This window comes from Cebus imitator, unplaced genomic scaffold, assembly GCF_001604975.1.
Source record: "Cebus imitator isolate Cc_AM_T3 unplaced genomic scaffold, Cebus_imitator-1.0 Scaffold539, whole genome shotgun sequence".
NCBI classification, from domain to species: Eukaryota; Metazoa; Chordata; class Mammalia; order Primates; family Cebidae; genus Cebus; species Cebus imitator.
In genome coordinates this window covers 225,254-235,318 of record NW_016107854.1, presented here as the reverse complement: position 1 = coordinate 235,318, position 10,065 = coordinate 225,254, and positions in this window count along the sequence as shown.

Genomic DNA, 10,065 nt, shown 5'->3' with positions numbered 1-10,065 from the left:
AAAGAAAAAGAAAAAGAAAAGATCTTTATCATGAGCTCAGAATCTAAAATGTGATTTAAAAGTGGTACATAGTACAGTGATTTGATCATTACATGCATCAAAACATCACCCTGTACCCCATAACTATGTAAACTTATTATGTGTTAATTAAAAACAAAATAAGACGAAAAAGGGCAGAGATCCCAAATAGGATTACATTCTAGAACACTGAATTATACCAGGTGAGCAGCTCCATTAATATGAGATTCAAATAATAGTTGAGATTTATTGGTAATGTGAGTTGGCTTTGGCTAGAACAGTATTTTCTAAAACTTGGTAAACATTTTCCTGAAGATACTGATAATAATACAAGAGGTACTCAGATTTTAATTAACATGAAATTAATTAATTAATGCTGGTATTCTATTTGTGCTGATGATATAAAGTGTGCTTTTAAAACATAATGATTTGAGCTAAAAAAAGAAACAATAACATAGAAATAATGGTACAGTTGGTATGAGTATATGGTTAGAAAAAAATGAAGAAGGTTTATAGACAATTGACTTTTGGGAAACTCTGGTCCAAAGAAAACTTTCCTCCCAAGGCTCAGATTATTCCCTAAGCTGATAGTCAGTTCTTGGTACCAGAGCAGGGAACCATGTATGCATAGGCAGATGGCTCAAACTCAGCTGGTCTCAAACTCGGTAGCACATGGCTTCAGATGCAAATCAACGATGTCTCACTCTTATGTGAAAGATCACAACTAGTTTTTGATGCAATGATGTAATGAAAATAATAAAGGCTCTTGAGCTCAAGAAATTTGGATCTAAATATTGGCCCGTGACTTGTAAAACTTAGGGCATGTCACAATATCACTGAGTTTGTGTCTTTTTTTGTAAAACAGAAATGGCAGGATTTATTTTAATAAGGGAATTATGAGGATTAATTAAAACAATGTAAGTAGCATAGTATATATTACCTGACATCGAGTAGATGATTAAAGGCTGGCTTCCTTTCTTCTATTATAGTTAGTGCAATCACATCTCATGGAGCAGAGTGGAAAGTTAATTGGCTGTGCCAGTCTGTCAAGAAGATGCATGTTAAAGCTCTTGCGGGATTGAAGGGTGAGGCCCTCTGGTCTTTCCAAGTCAGTTGCTGTTATTGGTCAGTTACGCTCCAGGGCCAATTAGCACATTCCTTGTACAACATTCACTTCTTTTTAAAAGGCTTCCCTGTCTCACTCTGCCATTTTGATTACCGTTCTAGACCCCTTGGTCCTTATGCAGAATTGTTGGGTTTCATTGTATTTAGTGTCAACATCTCCTTTCTATAAAAAATGAAAGATCATTACAGAAATTCCTTTGGGGTCCCAAATACTTCCTACTAGAAGGAGCTGATCCTCAGGAGCCTGGCAGTTAAGTACATGTATAGATGGAGCAGAAATGACTTCCCTTGGAGTCCCATTGGTCCATCACATGACATACAGGAATGTGTCTTTACTTAGTATGCAATGTGAGCTGGTAAACAGAGCATGGGCTCTGAATTTTCTACACACTTGCGTGTACCTCTGACACCAAGTTTTATTAGTTTTAGGACCTCTATAGTTACTTGTCTCATTTGGTCTCAAAACTCTCTGATGAAAAAAAGAAGGTAAAGAAATAAATGGAAAGAAGAAGGAAGGAAAGAAAGAAGGGAAAAAGGAAGAAGGGGAAGAAAGAAAAAAAGATGTAAGGAAAGAAGGAAGAAAGGATATTAGTGCTGTTTTAATCAAAATGTTATGAGAATAAATAAAAATGAGGTTATGTGAGCGACAGGTTAGCCACTTAGTAAACATTTTCCTCTCTTTTCCTTCTTCCCTTCTTTCTTTGACTAGATTTTGAGTTTGAAAGCATTTGTTAAATAAAGTCTCTGTATCATTTCATTACAGTGACATTTCAGTCAATATATTTTTGACTTGATAAATGACTTCTGTCCACAGGCAGCGAATACTGTTTCACTAGTGAACTTGTCATAGTTGGAGAAACACTAAGATGGGGGCTGTATTATTACTGTTGTTTTATAGATGAGGGAATTCAGGCTTACTGCCATGAAGTAACGTGTCATATAACTAGAGAGGAGCCACTGGGACTCTGTTCTGTCCAACCCTAGAGACTACTCCTTGTCACCATGTGTTACAGCCTCACCAGGTCTTGGAAAACATGAGGGGAGGAGGTTGTGTGGCAGAGAGCGTGTGTGAAGGGTATTCTTCTAGCTTTGAGAAATTACGAGGAAAATACCTTAGCATGTTCTAAAGAAACAGATGTTAGACTAATTGACATATTTGGATCAGAGGGATGAGTTTACCACTGGTAGCTACCAGAGCACTGCAGGAATGTCACTGATCTCAGATTTAAAAGAGAAAAGAGCAATGCACAAAGCCTAGGTGTTTAATTCTGAAATAATCATTTTTTTCTATATATTTTTTTCGTTTTTGCTTTGCAAGTTAGGCAGAAAAAAAAATGACTGTGCCATCAGTTTTTTTTTTGTTTGTTTGTGTTTAGTAAATTTTTTCTACAAAAATCACAGCAGTTTGCGTTCATGTTTATACACAGGTGCACATCATGACCATGGCTTTCCATGTGCAAGTGGGAAAGGCCATCATGACACAACGTAAGGAAATTGCTAGATTTTATCTTCTGAATGTTGAAGGGAATGATCTCAGTTTCTGGAAAGTTATACATTAATTATTACTGTGATTTTTAGAATAATGCAGAGAATGCATACTATCTACTGCTTTTTAAGTGACTGTGAGATGGATACTTTAAGCACTGTTGTGATGGAACTGCTCACAGGGAAGGGTGTGTGGTGAGTGTTGGAAGGCATACGGGTTTTTTTTCTTAAAATGAAAGCTGAACATTCAGGGAAATATGACACGCTGGTTGCAAGCTGTCTTCAGGGCACCTCTTTCCTCTCCTTTTTGTGACCCCCTTGTACTTCCCCAAACCTTTAAAGTTATGCAGCTGCTCAGAGTGGCTTATTCCCTTGATTTTAATCCACGTATCAAACCCTACCCTCCAACTCTAATTCCCAGGGCCAGAGGTTCAATTTTGTAGGAGCAACAGTTATAAAAACAAAACAAAACAAAAACAAAACCCATCTATTTGTCTAATATCAAGTGAATCAAGCCTATCTCATGCCTAGTAAATTAAAGCAGGAACCAGGAAATAATAACCAGCTACGGCAGCATCAGCACTACCTAGGAATTTGTTAAAAATGCAAAACTCTGGGCTCTACCTCTGACTGCCTAAGTCAGAATGTGCATTTCAACAAAATTCACAGGTGACTGAGGTTGAAGAAACTCTGTTCTTGAGACCCATTCCCTTCTATGAGAGAGAAAAATCAGGTCAGACTTTCCCAAGTATGACATCTGAACACGGTATACCATTTCCATGTGATCTTAACATGTGCTACAGTCAGAGGGTGATTTGCTCAAGTTGGTTTGGGAAACTGGGTTATATTATGCTAAATTAAGCGAGCAATGATAATGAAGACAATACAGCTAGTGCTCGACTTACGACCATGATTGGTTCCGACAGACCAGTCGTAACACGGTTTGGTCATAAGTTGAGTAGGCTATATGTACAGTACTGTGAAATAATGTTATAAAAATCTTTAAGTCATATTTTATCATAATTTTCTTTCATTATTGTTATATATCATAATTTTCTTTGTTCATTTTATGCCATTTGTATCATCTCTACACCATTTTGTTTATTTTTACATTCGTCAGGTTTAAGTAAAACACTGCATTACCAGTACAACTGGTTTAATATTTGCAAAACATACAAAATTACAAAATACAGGTGCATGCAAAAATACAAAATACAGGTGTAAAAAATACCATAGGAAACATTTTCCCAATTGCAAAACATATCAAAATATATAAACATGTACGAAACATTTTATTGGCTGCTGGTGCTTGGCTGCGGATGGTTGACGTCGTCATCTGAGGCAGCAGTTGGGGTTACCGGAGTTGGTTTTTTCATGAACATGGTGAGCTTTGTCTGAATTGTATGTTTCTTTTTTTCTTCATAAATTTCACGATACGGACAAAACACATGGTGCGCCATCCATTCAATCCTTGCAAATCGTTCGATGTTTGGGTCCATTGCTTCGAAATGTGTAAGAAGTTTATTGGGAGGGGTTTGATGAAAAATATCCAAGACACAAAACACAAATTGCTGTACCGAGTCCTGGGATAACAGTTGAAATGGCGCACGCAGAGATGTTAGTCCTGCCGGAAGCTGGTCCGCACTGTTTTACTCCCAGCTGGGCAACCTTTGCGCTGCCAGACATGGAGCAGTCGTGGCTAGCGATTGTGGTCGTAAAGTCGAATGGTCGTAAGTTGCATAGGTCGTAAGTCGATCAATACCTGTACTGATGAACTCACTAACATTACTATTACTACTACTACTTGTTGCTATGTTTGAATACTTATATCGAAGCCCACCTGAAAATTTTTCTCATTTATTTTTAACCGTAATTCAATGAGGAAAGTAAAGTAAGTGTCCTCATTTCATGTGTGAAGCAATGAAGGTCCAAGGAATTAAATGCATGGCTGAAAGCCACACAGCCGGTAAAACAGAGCTTAGTCTGAAACCCAGGCGGGTATGCCTCCAGAAACTAAAACAGTTGTCTGGCCCCACCAAAGGTTCTAAGAATTTTTAGAAATCTAACCACTTTATAAATCTTCAAACCAGAGATGCAAGTGTTGTACCAGATAAAGTATAAAAAAATTAACACCAAGACAAAAGTATGCCAAATTGCAGGGTCTTTATTGCCAGCGGCCAGAGGACTCACATCTCTCCAATCCATGGCCCTGAGCTCAGGGGGAGCAGGGTTTTTAAACTGAAAAACCACATCCTGGTTTTAGGACCAAGAGGTTGAGGGGATGCAGGGCAAGCAACTTTACAGCAAGCTAGCTATTTTTATTTACAGAAGCCAAGGTCGGCAGTTATTGCAAGGAAAACGGGGCAGCAAAGAGTTATCACAAGGAAATGGGGCAGCAGTTACAACTTATTTTTGGAAAACAAGCGGTTTTCTTGGTGCTTGCAAGGTACAGGGTTTAAGATGGTTTTGCTTAGGTTCTAACTCTGGGTTAGCTATGGCACACAAGAGCTAAGGTTTCCCAAATGAATCTGACATAGAACCTGTTTTGAAGGGGTGGATCTGTATGTAGCAGGAGCGGCCGTGAGAAACAGAGCTCCCGAACACTGAATGGGAAAGGAAAGGGTTTATTATTACAGCCAAGAGCTGAGGAATAACCTGTCCAAATTCAGCTCGTCTAACAAAGGAAGGTTCTGCCTTTATATAGGCTTACACTTTAGTTATTACACGTGGAACAATCTTAGGTTTACAGCCTTAGAAATCACATATGAAAAGGGTCTCGGTTTACAGCTTCAGAAATCACACATGAAAGGGTTTCGGTTTTACAGTTTTAGGACTCACATGTGGAAAGGTTTCTGGTTTGATCTTGTTTTAAGTAAAAATAGTGTCTTCGGGAGAGTTTCCCCAAGACCAAGCCTGCCACCTACAAGAAGGTGAAACAGGAGGCGCCAGTCGATCAGCCTTTTGTTCTATTGAAATGCAGTGTGATAGTCAAAGGAGAAGTTGATTTCAGATGCCTGGGTCTCTTTCTTCAGAACAGCTGTCTACAAAAGATTCCACAAAACATCTGGGAGCCATTTCTGTTTGTCACAGTCTCACAGATGGTGCTAGGCATAGGTAACATGGGGAAACAGGGGCACTTTATGTGTAACTTTGTGGCACCAAAAGGCCTGAAATTCCTTGACAGACCTGTGCAGAGTATGGCTCTCACTACTAAAATAATTTATGGCCAGTTGCAGTGGCTCACGCCTGTCGCTCGAACACTTTGGAAGGCCGAGGCAGGCAGATTGCTTGAGATCAGGACTTTGAGACCAGCCTGGACAACATGGCAAAACCCCATCTCTACTAAATACACAAAAATTAATTGGGTGTGCTGGCACATGCCTGTAGAGCCAGCTACTCAGGAGGCTGAGGCAGAAGAATCACTCAAGCCTGGGAGGTGAAAGTTGCAGTGAACCATGATCACACCAACTGCATTTCAGCCTGGGCAATAGAGCAAGACCCTGTGTCAAAAATAAATAAATAAGATAATTCATTTTTAAGTACCTAAAAAGATTTTATTTTTCGTAAGCCTTGTTTTACAACTCTTTGTTAGGTGTGTCATAAGCAGAGTACCCTTGATTCTCTTTCAGAACATAATGATGAGCCAAAATGAGCATTTCTCAAGGTCAGTTTTAGCTCAACTTAAAAACTGGCATGAGTTTCCTTCCTGCCCTGGGCTGGCTGGCTATTCTTTATTTGCTCTTCCTTGATTTCCTTCTCCTTGCTGGTCTAGGGCCCATCATCAGCCTCTATCAATTGCATTAACAGGCCTCTCTTGCCCTCTCGCTTATGGTTAGATTTGACCAACAGGCAATGGGAGATCAGAGTGGAGATGGATAGAGAGGTCAGGTTACTGACTCACTTTGCTCCCTCCCTATTGGGCTACAGATTCAACAGCCCCTCTGCCTAGTGTCGTAGCTCCAGGTGGAAGGCTGGTTGTTACAGCTGCAGCAGATCATCTCAGACTCCTTCAAGTCCAGAGGAGGCAATGGACCCCTGCACTCAGGGTGATTCACTGCCTCTTGTTGGTTTCTCTTAGCTCTGCTCACTCATCTGTGAGTAGTTCTTTATTAAACTCTCCTCAGCTTCACCATTTGATTATGCCATTTGTGCTCTGTCTGGATCCAAACAAAAATATAATCAAGTATACCTAAGTTAAATGTTATTTAAATCATTTACTCGTGGCATTGATTAACTTGTTTCTCATACCTTCCCCTATTTTCTAACCTTCAAATAAATCGTTGTTCCCAAAAAAGTGCCATGTTTCTTCACTGCCTTCTTTCAGGTATTTCAAAGAGCATTTTGAGTACTTCAGATGGAAAAATATTGTACTTCAGATGGAAAAATATTCTGTGAAAGTAATATGAACATTCACACTGGAGAGACACGAATACAGAAGAAAGCAAAGCCCCGAGGCCGTAATTTCTTCTCATCAGAGAAACATGATGTAAGCCATTGTCTAAGAAGTAAGCCCTTGTGAACCAGAGCAGTACAGTGTCCTATGGGACAAGAGTGAAGACGGTGGGTCCTGAGAGAAGTTGGATTTTGTCCAAAAAAATGCTATGGAGAAGAAACAAAATAAAGGAAAACGAAACTTCATTGGAAAGGACCTATGGCTTTAAGCAGGAGTACGAATGTGGGAATGTAGGATCTAAGATGTATTTGTGTTTATGACAGATGTCAACGTTAGAGCATCTCTGAGTCCAGATGGTGGCTGTCAGAACAGAGAAGCCCCTCTGGAGAGAAGGGACACGTGGACCAGGTCAGACATGCGGTTGTGTTAGGGTTTGAAAAGAGTAAGGGGAACTGACAGAAGAGTGAGAAGAACTTTGAAGAAGGGAGGGTGAGCAAATAGGAGAAGAAGGGCTGTGAGAATAGCCTTCTCCCAAATGCCATAAACATAAAGAGAGGGAAACTGAGGACATGCTGATGAAACTGCTGCCTGAAATGTGTTCCCTGAGAAATAATGAATGAACTCTGCCTTGTCAATAAGGATTGCTGTCAGAATAGTAGTTTTCATCTGGATTCTAAGAAAATGAGAAAAATGTGAATTAGAATTTTAAAAATAAATACTGTATTAGGCACTTCACCATCGTAGTCTCATTTAAGTTCTTTTTAAAAAGTTATTTTTTCTCCTCCATTCCCTATGATGGACTATGTTAACTTCTTTTCTGGGTCCACCAGGGGCATGGTTTCAAAGGCAAGAACTTCCCAGGCCATGCCTCCATCAACCTCCCCATCTGGAAACCCAGAGTTCTTTGTCTAACTTTTCCGGGTGCGAGCTAGGTAAAATTTCAGGTGTGTGCCTATGTTTCAAAAAGCCAGCAAAAAACTCTGGGAGGAAGGGCCTCTGTTCTGGGTCCCTCAGCCAATCCAGCATCAGAGTCGAGGATCAATCACTCCAGAGGACGTTTGAAAGAACTCCTCTCATTGGACAAGAACATGAATAGGGCGGGAATAACTTCAAACTCCACTGCACCTTACCTGCGTGGATTTCCCTCTCTGGGATCCCCTCCCACAACAATGTGGGAGCTGTTTTTCCCTCAAGACCTGTGCAGATATACCCCTTCGGATTCCCCTCCATCAGCCTGGGAGCTTGCTCTCTTTCTCTCTCTCTCTCTCTGTCTCTACCTAATAAATTCCTTTCTGCTAAACTCTTTTGGTCCAATATTTACTTGAACTGTAAGCTCACGAGCCGCCAGGGCCCCTTTCCCATTCTTGGGACAGAGAGAGGCTAATAACTTTGGGCATATCAAATGGGAGCGGGGGAGCTAAGCCCCTTCCCACCACCCAGTTACACATACATGAGAAAACTGAGATTCAAAATTTGCAAGCTTAGAGTCATAAAGCTAATGAGTATCAGATCATCAGTCAAACTCAATGTGCTCTGAATAGGAAGCCAGTCATTTCACAAATCCTCCTCCCAAAGCCCACAAGGGTCATTTTCCTACCTCATCATGGGTGAGGGGTCAGCTGAAGGCAGTCAGTAGTATAGGTGTAGAATTATTCAGATCATTCAGAAAAACAAGGAATTGTGCACCTGAGGCCTGAAGAAAGAGGTCTATGAGCTGGAAAGAGAAAAAAACAAAAAAAATGGAGGAACTTCCCGAAACAGACAAGTTTAAACTTGCAGTCTGTGGCCAATGAAGTTAACAAGGTGAAACCCCATATTTTAAACTTACATCAACCATATGTATTGTGCGGTTATGCTGTTATACCCCACAGCTCCTTCTCACTCTGGCAAATCTCATTTGGGCATCGCATATATTTAAAGTACCAGACCACACAATGACTAAATTGAGAAATCTGATCTCAATTTCTGTGCAGGAAAGCTTCCCAGGAGTGACAGTTAAAACACAGATCCCTAAAGGCCATCTCTAGAGATTCTGATTCAATAGGTCTAAAGCAGAACCCAGAAATCTGCATTACAGTCACGCCACGTGACTGGTGGAAATTCATCTGCTTGATTCATTGGCTTCGAAGCAACTATAATCTGAACTCTGACCTAGGAAAAGTAATCTCAGTAGGAAAATAAGACTATATGGAATATATGGAGATTATGCTATTTATTAAGCATTGATTGTTATATTTCTAGTTTTCTATTTTTCTCTTTCTGTTTAGTCTCCATATTATTGTTCACTTTTTTTTATCTATTCACTCTCTCTCATACTGTCTCTTGTGGGAAGTGCGAGGTCAGAGATAACCAGGCCCACAAATGTTTGTGTCTTTCCATAATGTCAGACTTTTACTGAAACTATTTCAGTCACGAAAGTCACGAGCTGCATGGAGTTCCCAATAAGGCAATTCTCCTTAGTACTTCCCTTTCACTCAGTAGTCAGCACTGCAGGCACACAGGTTGAAGCCACACCATGAGTCAGTCACTATTGTAAACCATACATAACAGTATACTTAATTGATATATAAATGTTGTAAATTAAACATCCCACAACAAGCAAAGTAACATTTAGCATCAAGAGAAAAGAGATACCGAAAAAGGTTAATGGACCAGTTCAGGGAGAACAATGAAGACAAAAAGAATCTCCTGGTCTTGGTCAAATGGTTTGTTCCTCTTATAAGGGCTCCGTGAGCCTTCAGTGACAGATCCTAGGTTCTTATCATGAGTTACAGCAAGACAGTGTCAGTTAAGATAGCTGTTTGAAGCTACTGAAGTCCAGCTCTTTTTATGGCCACAGAGTCCTTTAGTAAAGTAATAGAGGAAGAATGTGCTTATGTCCTTAACTGGTCAGATGCCTGCCTGCCTGCCTGCCTTCCTTCCTTCCTTCCTTCCTTCCTTCCTTCCTTTCCTTCCCTCTTCCCTTCCGTCCTTCCTTCCTTCCTTCCTTCCTTCCTTCCCTCCTTCCCTCCCTCCCTCCCACACTTCCTCCCTCCCTCCCTCCC